The sequence below is a fragment of the Diadema antillarum genome, unplaced genomic scaffold, assembly GCF_040938485.1.
Source record: "Diadema antillarum isolate AM-2024a unplaced genomic scaffold, OU_Dant_1.0 seq00000248_RagTag, whole genome shotgun sequence".
Lineage (NCBI taxonomy): Eukaryota > Metazoa > Echinodermata > Echinoidea > Diadematoida > Diadematidae > Diadema > Diadema antillarum.
This window is the reverse complement of record NW_027271292.1, coordinates 2,541,635-2,559,763: the sequence shown is the minus strand read 5'-3', so window position 1 is coordinate 2,559,763 and position 18,129 is coordinate 2,541,635. Positions and strand designations below refer to the sequence as shown.

The 18,129-nt window shown below is 37.7% G+C and overlaps 1 protein-coding gene across 1 annotated transcript in view; it reads right to left on the bottom strand.

The window, feature by feature from the left end:
• Nucleotides 1–17,694, bottom strand: part of LOC139729663 (uncharacterized) — a 60,062-nt gene extending 42,368 nt beyond the window's left edge. The window contains exon 1 of the mRNA XM_071640589.1: nt 16,646–17,694. The gene's annotated coding sequence lies outside the window, so the exon portion shown is untranslated. The remainder of the gene's footprint in view (nt 1–16,645) is intronic.
• Nucleotides 17,695–18,129: the final 435 nt, after the last annotated feature.

Genomic DNA, 18,129 nt, shown 5'->3' with positions numbered 1-18,129 from the left:
AATATCATTATCAATTGCTTTGTCTTTAAACAATTGTAATTTATGATCATATGTAACTCTGTGTATTTCACTCAAAACTATGTAGATGGAGTCAGAATAGTTATATGCTTTAACTTATCCAACTTTGTCACAATCACAACAAGACATCACATGCATTTTTTCCCTTTAACAACAGCCCAAAACAGAGTACAATGAAACAATCAAATATGACAAAGTGTAAAATATAACAACTTCCATTTCTATCTCAGAAATCAGGGTAAAGTAAGATTTCACATTTTTTCTCAGTTTAAATTTTTGTTGTTATTGCGATATTCCTCAAGCAAGCAAGGGCTCTTACTCCACTGCCTTTAAATTCTTCAACAAACTAGAAAACCAATTTCCCTACGGACTGTTCAGAGGTAATTTGTGCAGTCTTTCTCTGATGGCGTTCACCAACACTTTGACTCACGGCTTCCTGTGTCTAGTTGAATCAGCATGCAGCAAACGGACGAGACAGAGAGAGGGAGATTTAAAAAGAAAAAAATGAAACAAAAAAGACATTGTGATTTGTTTGGGGAGAGCGCCATCTCTGGGGGAAGTTGGCAAGGGAGGGGGGCTGATAAGAAATCTGCCAACAGAGGAGGACGAGGGATGAGCTTACAAGAGGGGCAAAATAGGTGTGGGAGTTTTTCTGATGAGAGTGTAGGAGATGAGGCAGGAGAGGGGAAGTCACAGAGGACCACTGAAGAGGGGCTACTAACAGGTGTCTGGAGGGCACCAATCAAACAAGAGAGGGGCGAGCAGGGTACCTCACTGTCACCCGGTCATTACCCATTTAGGATCTCATCCTTACTATTGAAAAGAACAAAGCCAGAAAACCAAATGACTAGTATTAAAACAACGTTTAGGATTTTTGAAAATGAATACAAACAAAAGTTAACCATCAAACTACGAACACATCTTCCATTTTAGACTGTTCTGCTTGCTGTAAACATTTATAATAAGTACCATATGTGGAAAGCTCAAAGAGAATGGAGATAATCTACAATGGTAAATTTCGTGTGTCTCTTATTGTGTATTAAGGATAAAACATCTATTCAAAGTTAAACAATACAATATAATTAGTCAAATATATTACATGAGATGTTAATTTGGAGGATGATGCTAAGACATTGAAAACATCTTATAAATGTGATACTGATCTCAATGACTCATTAAGTTTCTGGACTGTTGAATTTTTCTCTGTAAATAACATCAGTAAAGAGATTTTTTTTTCTTTTTTTAGCAAATTGTTATGCCCTTGTCCAGCAACAAACTATAACAAAATCTTTTTCTTTGAATATCTCCTATTCCATATCATTCCCTTAAACCTGGAGGCTGCCTCACGATCACACACGCACACAAAAATCATGGACGCATGCATATATGCACACTTTTCTGTGTATTTTAGGGCAAAACGCACATACACCATCTCTTGGGAGGCAAGATTTGATCTGATAAGATATGACTTGAATTAGTTTTTCTCCGCAGGAAAACGGGAGGATTTCAGCGGGCCCACAAGAAAAGTGAAAGTGAGAACCCCATCAGGTGGCAAAGGGTAATGTGTTGTGCTGTGCATAATTCAATAAATATGTCACTCTTTGTTTCAACAACTTCAAAGCAGGGGAGTATGTTGAAGACTAAATACCTTGAGGGAGGGATAAGGACGTGAAATATCAATGCAAGGTGTGACGTTGATGCAAAAATTTAAAGTGCCAATTTCGTGCACAATGTTCTGATCTACACCGCTTTATCAAGATAAGAAGCTAAGTTAATGATGGTCCGGCTTCCTTTGAGACTGCAAATGGATTTGAGCGTTTCAATGTCTTTCTAGACACTTTACCAAATCATGATTCCTTTTGGAATGAATAAGGTGTCATGCAAAATGCATTTCATAGATGTGAAACAACAGGAACAAACAAGACTGAGTGTTGTTACAATAATCTCATACAGACAAATGGAAATAAACACAAACACACACAAAGTATTGGCACTGCTCTTAAGTGTAAATTCACATGTGAAAGCTTTGATATGTTCTTTCTAGAAAGTACAAGACCGAATTTCAATAGACAGTAAAAATGGACAGCTTTTCAAATGTGAAAGCTGAATTTCACGCAAAATGATACTGCGAACATTCTTAACCTTACACATTTGAAAATGAAAAGGAGAAAATTAAAAAGTACTTTTTTTTAAATATATATCACAAGAAACTCCTACCAAGTGCAGGTGCTTTCCAGCCTGTATGATGATAATTTTCCTGTCAAACATTTTTCATTCAAAGAGTCCATTTATCCTGCTGATATCTTTTTACTGCATGCTATTTTTTATTATCTAAGTTAATAGTTATAAGTATTTTTCATCTGATATATTGATTTTAATTTATGTAGTTCGTTATTTTGTCATGTGATCGCATACTGCTCGGATTTTATTTTCATCTCAAGGGACCCATCCCTCTGTCAAACAGCGCTGAGTACAGTCATCCTTCCATTACAAGTATTCACCATTATTAACATATTTTTGTTTGCATATCATCTTTTTACGATGGAACATACAATACAATGCAAATAATGCAATCATAAAAGCCTCATTCAAACTCTGTCCACAAGCTAAAAAATTGTTACAATCTTTGCCAGATGAAACATATAGTTATTAGCATTCAATGCATAATGAGGTATTATCAATTGTTATACTCATACCGAAGTGAGCAAGAAACTTTCAAACTTCACAATATGTTTCTGTGGTTTCTGATTTTCCTTTGTCTGACAGTTAACGAGATTGACATCAGGAGTAAAAACAAATCAAAAAAACAAGCCATGGGGGAAAAACCGTGAAAAGATGAGCTTCATTACTGCTCATCCCACTCAAATTTTGACTGACATGTGACAAGATTTGCCATCACACACACACACACACAGGAGGGCTTAGAAGAAAAACCAAACCACATTTTGAGCAACTCGAGAAAGGATCGAGCAATCAAGGCTCACAACGACCTGTCACTCTGCCCCCCAATAATCGTTCTGAGACCAAGGATTGTACTGGTGAAAGGTGGGACTATGGAGATGAACCATCGTCCCCACTGCATCGTCTGGAGGAGGAACAACTGCTGACAATCACTGCTGATCCAGACATATCCATCAAGGCAGGTGACAATAGCTCCCAGGAGATGGTACGTCTGCCATGATGTCACCATTTCCAGCTTTGATATTATGCGCATGCACACATCTTCATATCATTGGGCGAGAACGAGAAGGCCGTTATCGTAATTTTGGGTGGTATTGAATTATTGGTACCATGTTATAGAGCTCGATCTCCTCTACATTATGGTGTCAATTTTAAACTATTTTCATTCTCAGTAAAACATTAAAAGTCAAAACCACACGGCTGCTTTTACACCCCATATTTGGAGCGATGCTTATAAATCTACCCATTTTTGATTAAATGGTACTTTTTATATCATGAAATTTGATTGTCTTGTTTTTAATCTCTACTCAAATCTTAGAATGCAATAGCACCTTCCTGGTTCTCATGATCATTTCTGATCAATATGCAGAGGGCCAAACAATAATTTTACTCTTCAGAATGATTTCTGTGTGCCAGTGCTCCCATTCATATTTTTCATTAATCATTCTTCTTTGATAATCTACCGCTGCTCAAAGCAAGAAATGTTTAATTTCTAACATTTCTGAACTGTCAATCCCCCAATCAAATCTCAGCAGTTGGAGGATTTAACAATCTTTTGAGTTTGGTCACTAATTGCTCAGGTTTTCATGATGACACCCCACTGAATTTGAAAGTAGGTAACATTGAGAACGAAAAGTATTTAACTCAGTGAGTGAACCTCAAACAAACAAACAAGGAGAAATGCCTAGATTGGATTTCTTCCACATTCTGTGGACACATATTCCTTTCACAAGAGAAAGATATCAGAGTCCCAAATTCTGCCTCAGACAAGTTTGCCGCAATGAGACAGCATCTCATGCCACAATTAGTCGACTTCTCTTCTGTCCCCTCCCAACATTATTATGACCGTGAATGAAAGGTCGTGACATGTTTACCGCATGAGACAGCATTCTATGCCTCAATTAGTCCCTCTTCTGTTCTGCCAAATAGGGCCCTAGACCTTTATCTCTGAAGGCCAAGCCAGAATCTGATCTAGGGCAGAATGGTTCATTTTCACTAAATTGAATTTGACTTTCACAGGCCCTTCGTCCATTGAACCTGATCATCTGAGTAACACCCCCCCCCCCCCCCCCCCCCCCCCCGACTGCTCAGCATATCAAAAGATTAGCTCATGGTACACTCTTATTAACATATGCATTGATATTCAAGCTTATTAAATATGTTTTGCAATAAATCTAACCTTTAATTTGCCGAGAGAGTAACATACAAAGAAAACACAGTTCCCTAATGCACTAAACAAAAAAAAAACTAACAACAACAACAACAACAATCTGAGGTAATATTCAAATCCTGGCAAATCACTGCCCACGCAATAATGTAAATCTCACTGTATTTGTTTGTCTGTGTGTGTCTATGACTGTGTGTGAGTTGTGCTTTATTGCTGTTATTTTATCTTTTTCTTTTTGATTTATGTCCATCCACACGCAGTCTATTTCTACAAGTGTCTGGCACTATTTGCAGCTTATTTCTATGATCATATCTTCCCAGTTTACGTGGATGGAATTCAATCACAATAAGTTGCACAATAGGCACACCTGATAAGATGCATCCGTATTCACTTTTCGTACAAGTACATACAACCTACCGTATCATATTTATTTGTCACATTAATCTGTTATATTATCACCATTCACACTTTACCCTTGATGTTTTGCTGCAAAGGGTGGAGCAAGGAAGAACCACTTTGATCATATGTTCAAGAAATTTTGCAGGATTAGGGCTGGATATATATCCCTCAATTCTACACACAAACACCTTGCGGCTTTGACCACAAGCAAAGTCCTTTTAATCTCCAAAGAAAAATAACAGACAACCTTCACAGGAAGCACCCAATTGTTACTTTCATAGTTTGATTTTTTTAAAAACGTACATACTAGAATCTCTCACTCTGGTGCAAGATAGTAAACTAAACTGCAACACTTTATGGAGTGAGAATCTCTTCAAGCTTTCTTATATTCCTTAACCCGTTGAGGACGGACTGATTTTGCTACAACATGCATTTCCCATAGACACCTGCCCGAGTATAAATGGGACTCGTCCTCAATGGGTTAAAGCTAATTATATTTAATCCTGTAAAAATACACTTGTGCTTTCATTTATATAATGACATTTCTGTACACATACACTGTATGTATGTGTGTGTATCAACTGTGAACAAGAATAAAAACAATAATATAAAGCAAGCTTATATACATTGACTGGTTTACTTACATCTAGTGACCTACTTTACTGTGTTGTCTATAGTATGACTAATCTTCATTAATATTCATTCATTCACTTATCTATTTATTCATTTAGTCATTCTTTCATTCATTCTTTCTTTTTCATTTTTGTTCATAAGAAGTTTGGCTCTTCAATAATCAAATGTATACTTACCACCCAGACAAATATTATGCAATGGGAGTTAAAATTAAAAGCAATGAGGTAAATCAAAACTGTACGCAAAGGTACTGTTTGTTTGTTTGTTTGTATTTCTATTCGTTAGATACTTTAGGGCATTACACCATACAGATCGATATGCATAGAACTCCACACCTTGACTAAAAATATACCGAGATGGATTTCACACCCTTGCATGGCCTGGAAACAGATTAGCTGCCTATGGACAGGAATCCTGGAGAGGAATCCAGGACGTGGGCGAGCATTCCACGCATTCAGACAAACAATTTTGTGTTGGCAAATCAAGGAGAGATTTTTCTCTTCTTTTTTTTTTTTTTTTAGGAGAGGGGATAAGTAGGGGAAACTCATTCTCTATTTCCTTGGTTCGGTTTGATTTGTTTTCATTCTTGGCCAATAGAGGAATATGAAGGAAGCAAGAAGGAATCCAGCAATAAAAAGATGCATGAAGAAACTATCATGAAAGAATCCAACCACATACAATTTTCTCATCTAAATGTGTATGCCTAAAAATCAAAGCAAAAGTTATTAATTATGAATGTATGTGCTTTCATTCATTAATGTTTCATATCTTATCAAAACAGTTTGTTATAGTCAGTTTGTAAGTAAAATTTTATGTACATTTTGTAACTTGTAAATAGCCCATTGGTTTTAAGTATTTTTTTTTATTGTAAACTGAATGTATTTCAGCCTCTCCACCGCTACATTCAATGAATAACCAACATCAATTTGATTCAATTCAATAATACAGACTGCTTATTGGTAACAGTGGTGATATTCATCAAAATGCAGGTTTTTATCTATTGGCTGGAAATTCAAGACTCATTATATTGTTATGACGAATCCTGTCAATTGACTTTAGGAATCATGCTATCTACCAATGATGGTAACTTGTCGTATTATGACATCAGATGTACTGACTTGAGCAAAAGATCCAACAAACCATGATATAGAATATACCATGTCCCCCAAGTGCACCATGAATTCTGCCTAGTACAATTGATATATTGGCTAATTGTAAAACCAAACACACCAAATAAAACAACAGCACTCCACCGTATTGATGATAAATTGATTTATAAATCTTGCCCAGGGCTGACATCACCCCCCCCCCCCCCACAGATTGGGAAGACCATAAAATCCATCCCCTTCCCCATCCCTATTGCACCCCTTCCCCACCCCTATGACAAATCCCCCCCCCCCCCCTTGCCACGTGTAGTCAAGTGTGACCTGAATGCCATGTTTAACTGGCCAGTCATGGGCAGTTTCCCTTGCTGTTTGCTTGACCTTCTACTAGTCTTTTGCTTCAGACTGCAATACATAAAAAATCTCAGCACCACCTTCATCTCAAAAAGTGACACCGGGTAATATATAATACCGGTAAGCCCCGCCTTTTAAAGTGTGGAGTGAAGTAATCAAAATTTTGCAGGATGCCATTTCAAGCAATTTGATAAAGGAGTGCCTCAATATGAACTCATAAACTCGTCCTCATTTCTGGGGGCCAAACCCATACTGCAACTCATTTGCACTCAGATATTGCAAAGAGTTCAATTTACATGTTCCTAACTCTGTACAAACAGACAACCAAAATCGGTGATTTAGGCATTCACATTTTCCCTTTGATTTCTACATACAAATAATCTCAGCATGCTGTGAAAAAATAATGCAAGACTATCAAGTACAATGTTTTGAGTACATTAAAGAAGCATGTCTTTTCTTTTTCAGTCTTACATGTATCATTTAAAGTCCCACCTAGGAAAGCTGTCATCACTTCAAATATCTACAATTTTTTTTTCAAAACTCAGAATTTCAAACCAACAGTCATACTGGAGAGAAGGAATAATCAAACATCATTAGAATTATTGTTTCTTTTTTAAATTTACAATCATTATCTATAATAGCTAATGTTATCAAGAAAAGATGAGAAGCATAGCAGGGGCAACGTGACTTTCTGGTGATTCTTTTCATGATTCACCCACAAGTGGGCATCAGAGAAACCAGTTTGGTCCTTGAGAACAATGATTCAGGGGAAAGTATTATGACAGACATTTTTATGACTCCAAAGGACATCTCTGTCAATGAGGAGAAAAGAGACAACACGGACAAAATGATGAGTAACGTCTTAGCATGAACATGATTTTGCAAATGTTACAGCGGTGTGGATGTTTCACTGATATGGCATTGAGGGGTTATTCTCTTGCTGATGCACATGAGTTTTTGCCACGCATCAAAGCCCACTTTTTTTTTTCAACCAGAGATCAGCAATAAAATCAATTTGATGCATGCATAATTCACATTCCGCTCAATAGAAATTTTTAGCAGAAAAGAGCCAGAAAAAAAAAAATATCACCCACAGAGCACAGCTTTGCTTGTCAGCCATCTAACACGGGGTAGGCCTATAGATAATATGACAATGACATAAAGACGCAATTACAAATAAAGTCATAACAAATGCCATTATAACAAACACAGCTATAATGAAATTCTTGTTGTAAAGAAGTAAAAATTTGGGTCCCAAAATTATTGTCTTCATCTTATCTTTGTATACTTTATTGTTCAGCTGTAACAAAATTTCAATATATACAAAAGAAAACTGCCGGTTCTGAAGACTTTGTTATAACAATTGAGGCATATTGCATTGATTTAAACATATGGATCAAACAAATTATATTTACACAAAATAGCCTCTTAAAGATTCAATTTCTTATCAATACTATGACCAAATCATATCACTTTTACAGTTATTTCTTCATCATTGATAAATCCATCACTGCTTTGAAACCCACATCAACTCACTATTTGCACACAAAAATCAAGAGATTAAAAATGCAGATGAGATCAATTTCTAACATTCTCTAAGGCTGATCAATGTTTATGATTACTGGAAAATATGAATGTATACATTAGGCCCTACACATAAATAGAACGTCAGGCAGATTTTGTAATTGAAAAATGCTCTATGAGGACTGGTTGTAGCATTCCATGACGGTACTTGAATTTTTCTTCACAAGGGAACTCGTAAATTCTTTAATCCATAAAGACTTTAAGTTACAATGGAGATTAGCCTCATTGATAAGATATCAATGCTGGCTGATAAATATGATCATGACAGCATGAATCTGACAAATCGGCTTTTCATGATGGACCTGTCAAGCCATTTGATCTGTCTGATGATGAATCTACACGTGTTTGCTTCAAAGTTTTCACAGGTCAATCTGGACATCACAGAAAGGGCAAAGGGGATGAGAGTTATGATTGTAAAAGGGCAACTGTACAGAGAAGTCACCAGTGATCAGAGTGAGGCTGGGCACGCAACTATCACATAACGGGTCAGTTGAAAGAAAAGTATATTGAGGAGAGGAAATATGGCTTTAAATCATGACATTTGTCAACGGATTCTCCCTCATGCACGACCATTGAGGGGGGACCCTTATGGGGCTATAATGCAGTGGAAAGTACAGGATCTAAAAGGGAAAAATTTGATTTATTCCCGGAAATGTGTTTAATCATTGGCCAAGGTTGTGAATGGACACAAAAATTGACCAAAACGTCAACTGCACAGTACCTCATGGTGAGGTCACTTTTTTCTCTCTTTTTATTATTTAACTATGAAGAGAATATTCCATCTCAAATTCATCTTCAGCTGCTTATTTCTTTTGGGTAAAGTCATTTCTGTTGGTATATTGATAATAAGATGTGTATATTTCATGTAATGCTTTAGTGCAATTCTGGGACGAATTGCTCTAACATTTCATACCAAGGACATCCAATGATAAATGGCAGCATGCTTTTTCATGGATTTAAATAGGAGACTTGGTTTAAGAGGAAACTGGCTGAAAGAGCCTCTGTCAGTGGAATTCAAGTGGGCACAAACATGAGCAATGACAAAAAAGAAAGATGGATCTAAAATTGTAGTATGCCCGCAAATTTTGCAATAATTCTAAAGCCATATTTCGAGAAGCCCAAAATCCTAATCCCCACTCAATGCTGCCGATGTATCATCAACAAGGGATTAGAGCTCCCTCGCATGTCAGCGTGTTGCCAGGTGATGATGATCGCTAATTGGGAATAACACATAGGGAGGCATGTGGAAAAGCGATAGTAATGCTCCGTAAAGCCCAGCAGACTTACTCACATGAGGTAGAATTACACACCTATTTCCCACTGAGAATGCAGGCTTGGCTATAAATAAATCTTTCTTTTTGTCTTTGATAATGACAGATTTAGGAATAGGGGACGGAGATGATTATTTCGAAACATTCCATAAGAAGGGATATCTCAGGTCACTGCCTACAGACCTACATTTTTTCTTATCCTTTTTTTCTGCTAGTCATTTTCAACAGTTTTCAGCAAAGTTTAAAGGATAACCTATGAACTTCATCATCAAAAGGCAAAGTACCTTTTAGATGTCTATTGAAGGAAGTAGATCTGTAACATAATTGGCCAAAAAGGAATTTCGTATCATTGTAGAAGTGCTATAAAATATAAAAATGTAAAATTACACTTGACAAGACTTGGATAAATGATTATAGACCTTCTCAAATTTATCAAATACTGTAAAAGTAGAAATCTTTTCACGAGTCAATTTGTCACGCTCTGCCAGGTAAGATGAATTTCATATGATTTTTATTTTGCAGGAGATTACGACTATTGAGCAAGCATGTCAAACAGCTGCCATGACGGTTAAAGGGCTTTGCCAGAACATACTGTATTCCTGTAAACGGTAACCAGTCTGCATATTGACAACAGCAAATTCACTCATACTAGTGAACATGAAGAAAACTACAAATAACAAAGCAGATATACCCCTACACTATACCTACCTTAAAATCTTCAGATTTGAAATAACATTATGTATGACAAACAAAAGACATGCATGTTTTAATTTCTGCACTACGCCAGTTTCATGTTGCGTGAAATGCACAAAGATTTCCTCCCCACAAAAATTTCCATTCCACTTTTATAGTATATCTATGTATACATATTCATGGTGATGAATCATCTTTCTGAGTCATCCCTTTGGAAAAAAAAAAAAAAAAATATATATATATATATATACTCAGCAAAAAAAGTAAGTTCCCCCCTAGCATTTGTGGATATATCTCAAAAAGTATTCAACCGATTTTTATAATTCAAACGGAAATGGATAAAGAATTTTATTACTCATAACATGAGTGGCAAATCATTGCCACCAGATATCATTATTGGTGTGAAAAAATGCATTTTATGTCAAAATGCATGGAAACAAAAGTTGCACTTTAGTGATTTGCAATGACTTTTACACAAATAATCAAACAATCACTCATGATTCTGAACATTTAAGCATGGGTTATTGCATATTTCTCTATCTCTTTCTTTTCATGAGCATATAGTGAAGTATTTGATAATTGATATGTCCACCACCCGCAATGACCAGCCGCCATCTCCTCCTCAAACTGTTAACTAAAGTTTGTACTTGGCGCTGCTCAATGTTGGTCCATGCTCTCTGCAAGATGCGCTGAAATTCTTGCAGTGAAGTGTCATCTTTCAACTTCTTGCTCGCTTTCCACTTAATGATATCCCAAAGATTCTCTACTGGATTACAGTCAGGGGATCTTGCAGGCCACTCCATACGTTCGATGCCATTTCCCTCAGCAAACTGATCTACAACTTGAGGGCATGATGCAAAATGCCCACAGGCACATTAATGTGATCAACCTGAATTGGAATTACAAATCACATGGCTTCTACCAATATTTTCATATTGAGAAGGCCTATTGTTCAAAAAGTATGCATACCATCTGTTTAATAGGGAAGCACATCGTACCTGAAGAAATTCCTGAGAATTACACAATTTAAAAAGATCATTTGATAACTTACATAGGAAATGTATACAATATGCTCTCTATGGCCTAAAGTGCAACTTTTTTTCCCATGCATTTTGACATAAAATGCGATTTTTTTACACCAATAATGATATCTGGTGGCAATGATATGCCATTCATGTTATGAGTAATGAAATTCCCTATCCATTCCCGTTCGAATTATGAACATCCGTAAAATACTTTTTGAGATATATCCAAAAATGTTAGGGGGGAACTTACTTTTTTTGCTGAGTGTATATATGTTTTCATATGTATGTCATGTAGGATTATACAGGAAAATACTACATTTATTGTTTCCTCATTATGAATATGCCATCTAAAAAGAGAAAAATGATTCAAATACAGTACGCATGCTGCATTACAGATTTGTATAGGTGAGTGCCGAATCATATTGAAAACTTTCGCCGTAATTCACGCAGAAAATCCGACGTAGCAGACGCTGGAGAAAGTGAGTGCGTGTGGGGCGAGTGGCTAGTCGACACATTAATGGGGGTGGCCTGCAGCACCGTGCGTGGAGGGACATCATGTTCACATAATTTCACGCGTAGTGTGTTGTGTGTAGGCGGCAGAAATCGGGTTAAATCTACAGTTGAGATATAATCTAGGACCTTATCACTCCTTCACAACATTATTTCAGTTGATTACCTGTGCACAACACGTGTATATAAGCACCCGATTGCAGACAGCAGGTGGCAAGCGACCGTTGCACCTACTTACGTTATTACCACCTCCGAAGAAAATGCACCAGTCCGACTAGAGCCATCATCGAAAAATGAGAAGGAATGTGAAATATATTTGGTTGTTTTTGCTCCCAAACTTAGCAGTTATGTTGCTCATAAGGCTGCTACGTATCTAGATAATGTCTCACATACAACTGTATCTTGTTATTGCATTGAAAATGATATTTAGCGAGAAACAAAAGCTTGAAATCACAGGAATTCACACTGCTGACGACGGCAGACAGTGAAGGTCAACGGCTCAAATTTTCGTTGGTAGTCTCGTCACGTAATAGCTCTGTGTGGATTGTACACGTTCCCTATGACAGCAATTGTGACTGGGTAGTCTAGCTTTACTGCTTATTTGCGTCAGGACTGCTCAACCAATGAACAAGATTCTTATATCACAAAAATGGGCAGAATCTCTACTTTCTAAAACCGTGCGCCCCAAGTTCGTGCGACTTTCCGTTCTCGAGATATCCCGTGTGGAAGAATTGCAAGACGGCAAAATACGCTCAAATTCGTCAAATTTGGACTGTTCGCCATAGACAAATCTACTCATAAGGTACTTTTCTGATCAAATTTGCGTCACGACTACAAATGTTACAATAATGATATAAACACATAAATAATCCCTAAAGTGTCTACATTCAGAATCCGGGCGCCCCAAGTTTGCTTCTTAAATAGTTTAAAAGTTATGGCAGATTTTGTGGAAAAATGCGTCGATTTTTTGACCCGTTTTACGTGTTGTAGCGTTCGCGCGGAAGCGCGGCTTCGCAGATGACCGAAAGTTTTCAATATGATCCACAAGACTCCTTATAATCTCTCTGCATGATGTAAAATGCTCAACTCACTTTGCTGAGATACTGTTAATTCAAAACATGTCATCACTGACAATGCTTTAATGGTCCTGTTTACCTCTGGGAGCAGTGATCTAAAAAATGTTTGAGATATCACATTTAATGCATATGTGTAGGTCGGTTGCATCATAAAACATCATAGGTATACCATGTAAAAATTTTGCAACAAAGTCTAAAAAGTTAAAGAAGATATCACTATTTTTCTCAATAAACCATAACTGTAGACGGTTTAGTCTAGAAACATCTTTATTATGACTAGTGTTCATATTTTGTATATCTAACAATACTTAACATTAATTATATGGATTCAAATGTTTACACTGGTTGTTTCTATCCTAACTCACATTTTAGAATTATTTTAAAGCACTAATGCTGGGTTTTGTTTCGTCTGCAAATGGTAAATTATGCCTTTAATGGTCAGACTTGACATAACTTGGCAATAAAAAGACAATGCACAAACTCCATTCAAATCAGTGCTCAAACCTGATCAAATACACTACAGTGCTGACCTCTCCTAACTAGAAAAAAAACCAAACAAACAGATTAGAAGAGAAGAGGAGTGGAAGAGATTAGGAGAAGAGACAGGTAGAGGAGACGAGATTACTCTGTCAGTTTCATAAACAAAGATTTTCAATCATAAGGCGGTCAGACGAGCCACAGACTGTAAATCCCAAGTGAAAATTCTAGTAGTCACATGAAGAAAAAATGCACTTTGTAAACATCTCCTAATTACTCATCTGCAGGTCTACACCAACGCCTTCTTAGCATATATCCTCTCCCTCTTTCTAACTCCCTTCCTTCTCTTTCTGTTCTTTCTTAAGGGCTTTTTACACTTGTGTTTCTTAACCCCGGACTTTCTCTGACCCAGGACTATCGTTAGTCCCGTACCAATTTTTTAAGCTTTTTACACTCGCCAATTAGTCCCGTACTATCTCTTGTCCGGGGCTAAGGAGAAAACTGACCTTTTTACACTCGTATTTCTTAGCCCCGGACTTTCCAAACCACATGAATATTCATAATTACGCTGTGTACTGTACACGTACACGCACGCACCGGCAGCACTTGATTACCTCGTTTCTGATTGGTCAGTGAGGGTCGCACTTCGTCTCCGTCGCTTAGCCCAGGATTATTTTTTCGTTCTGTTTACACTCACTTGCTTGGCACCGCAATTGCGGTGCTAACCCCTGCTATTTTGCAGGGCCAGATAGTACCGTACTATCGGTGGGGCTAGCCCACTTTGGCAAAAACGAGTGTAAACAGAAAGTGGGCTAAGGATAGTCCCGTACCAACGGTGGGGCTAAGGCCCCCCCTTAGCCCCACCGTTGGTCCGGGGCTAAGCAAAAATTTACAAGTGTAAAAAGCCCTTTAGGGAGCAGTATATCAGTGCTGGTGGGGGAGGGGGTGACTAAATAGCAAACTGATCTGGATTATCCAAGAGGGCCAAGATGATGACTTTCTACCATGTGTCTTCCCAGACATTCCTTGGAGATAAACAACTTCATAGGAACCTGAGCTAACCATGAAAAAGACAATGCAAATAACAAACAACATGAAAGGATGATGCTTGAACTTTGGCTAATGATCTGGGATTATTTTCCACTTAAAACACAAATTCCACAGTGAAAGGATGAGTGTTCAAACATTGCTCAATGATCTGGAATCATATCCTAAATCAAAAACACAAATTCCACTGCAGGTTTACCCCTACATCCTTCATGCTACATTATTATAGAGTTGATTTGCATCCAGCAATGATGACTTTGTGAAGGGGAAAGGGATATAGGTATTTAATTATAGAAGGAATTATTAAATAACTGTATACAAGCAAATCACAGAGTTCTGCAGAAAATCTCTGTGAAACCTTTACTTCTCATTGGCTTGTTTTTATTCTTCTTAATGATGACAAGTGAAGTTTAATTCCATTAAGAATGGACAAAACAGCCATGAAAATGCATTTTTGCAACTGTTCCCGCATCCCTATCCTCCCTATCCTCATATCTCTCTTCATATTTTCTATCTGCCTTTCATCTATTCATGATGGACACCATCATATTACAAGTGTGTTCATGTTAGCGTTATCATAATGACTTTCATTAAAGTGATCATCTCCTTTGCAGTACTACATCAGGGTCATGCGGCATACATAGTTTTGTTTGAAAATAGCATTGATCAAAGAGAGCTTGACTATCAACCAATCAGAATCCAGCATTCAGAATCAATGGCAAGTATTGTATGTTTGCAACCAAACACACAGAATTCTTCTGTTTCAGTTCAGTTGAAACTTGTGTTGTATTTACACTGGGTCCAGGTCAAACTCACACTCAATGAGAAACATATGAATTTCAGAGAGACAATCTTAAGTTTCTCTTTGTTGTGGGAAAAGCACACCAAAATTTCACTTCTAACTCAGTTACACATGGGAAACGAGAGGATTATTGAAGTCAGACACGGATCATCTGCCCTGCTTCCCCGATTCTCCATCATGGTAAGTTTGTCAACAAACTTTTGGTAACAAAAGAGGAATATGTAATTAAGCCCGCAAACCCACAAGCCCCACAACTAAATGACTGAAATCCAATTTGTTGATGCATGAATCAGTGAAATCATGCCCCTTTGTACCGTAAAAATCATCCTCGCTTCATTTATGCCAACTTGAAATCATAAAGCTTGGTGTAAGTGAATTAGGAAACAGAGTGCACGTCTTTATTAACTTACGATTTTATATGTTTTGCAGCAAATTAAATTCTTCACACAAAGAGTCAGAAAGAAGGCAAGCAGAGTTGAAACGTCTAGACTTATAATGAAACAGATATCATGTCACAAGTTAGTTAAAGCCAAGGCAACAGATAACTTGGTATTCTATTTCTTTGTCATCCTCCTCATGCTGGCTTTTAAACAGAACAACAACGACGACAACAACAAAAACAAGAGTCAGTAGCAGAGATGAGACAGGAGGCTTGATGTACGGATATCGACAGGATCATCTAGCTCTAGATTATTCTCTACCCTGGAGAATCTTTCAGTTGTCCCTATCCTTAATTTAGATGCAAATGCTGCCAAAGTGATGGGAATCTCAGAAATGCCAAAATCAAGATATTCATCTGCATGAACCGCAGTATACTGTATTTTATGTATAAAAGCAATAGTGAAAACAAGAGATATGCATATATGCATGAACCTCAGTCTTGCTGCAACTGCTGATATTCACAATCTGTAAATGTCAAGCATTTCAAAATGCACGACATCTCCGTTGTCATTGTTTTCTGTACATATCAAAGAAATGCCATATACATAACGAAGAAATGCCATGTGTGCCAGTTACATTTTCTTTTTCACATGAACGACGAAACAAATGTCAAAACTGTATGGATAATAGCATTTCAAAGCCTGTAGACCATATACTGTTCTGGTCCCTGGGGAACTGGAAAGGTATAATGGAACGTGTTTAAGCAAGCATGTGATAACTTATAATCACTCAAGGGACACATTTTTCTTCTAAACCTAACACCCATAAGTATCAACTATTCTGAATGAATGCATAAATAAGTGTAATTGATAGGATGGGTCTACTCAGAATTTGGAAGATTTGATGTCTTCACGCAATACTTACGGAAAAATGCCAAAATCTGGGAGAGTCATTACTAGTATAGCAGAACTGAAAGATTCAGCCATACAGATGATTTTGGATCTCTGCAAGGGGCTTCTTCTGGTGCAAGGGTGGGACACTGGCATCCGGGAGGAGAGAGAGGTTGGGTTGAGGGAGCCACACCTGTAGAGAGTCTCAGATGTTAAGGTGTGGTACTAGTATGGTGAGCAGAGCTAAGCAGTTGAAACATGTGCAGTGATGTTTCATAGAACCCAAAGAGTCGTACTTTCAAAAGAGGTCTGTGCCACTCTTGTTAATGTGATAAACACCTCATACTAATGAGGGCATCACTTCTTTGATGCAGTCCATGATGTTTGCCATAGCAACCTTGAAGAGGGTTCTCCAAACTCAACTGCTCCTGGTATAAACCTCTCTCAGCACCACCAACTCAAAATGTTGGTTTTATGAGTGATTGGAAGCAGTCCACTCCATTAATGAACTGAAGTAGTGCTGTCACGTTAAAAGAAATCCCAAATAGTTCCAGAAAGATTATCTGGAGTGTGGAGTGAGTTCTGGGGATTCTTCCTGCCTCGTGTATGGTTCCAGATATCACCCTCTTGGTGCTATCAAACGAATGATAATGCTCCTCAAGTGGTTACCGCAGCAGAATGAAGAGGTTTCTCATTGTCTCTGGCTCCAGATTGACAAACTGACATCTGCCATCAAAAGGGTGTGGCAATCACTGGCTGCCGATCACTAGCAGGTGGTGCTGATGAGGATGATCTTGATGTAATGGTGGCATCAAAGTCACTGAATATGACTCCATGAATATGACTCTATGTGCTGGTATCTGGTGGAATACCAGAGATCCAACAGGTTCCATTGAGGAGTCCCAATGACTCCTCTTGCCTACTGCAAAAATTCAAATTGGTGATTGACTCGTTGGTGGATGATGATGACACCTTGGTAATGATGCAATCCTTTCACTCTTGGCATAAGGTATAAAGAATGTATCTTGGCATGAACCTTTGAGGTACGAAGCAACAAAAACAACAACACGAAAAGCGCATACACATGACTTCCACAACTTTGTAATGTCATGCTCAAGGTACGATTTGTCTTGATTTTGAAATCAGTTGATGTCACTCCGAAATAAAATGACTCATAGGTCCACAGAGAAAGCAAGTGGTTGGTTGATCTGCTTGGAACCACATATTCTCACTTGACCTACCTTATCAGGATTCCCCAATGTGTAATGGTCCAAAGTCCGTTCACTGAACACATGTCGCTGGAGTGAGCTACATTTGTATGCATGCAATCAGAATGTATTGCATACAAGGATGTTATAGCATCACAAACATTAAACATTTTGTAACATCAATCTCATCCACTGTCGCAAAAGGAAGATCTTGTGACATTCATGAAAATTCATTCCGGAAGCTGTGCAATCTTCCTGCGAATAAACACAGGAGCCAGAATTTATGACACAAGATTTGAGAAGATGGAGG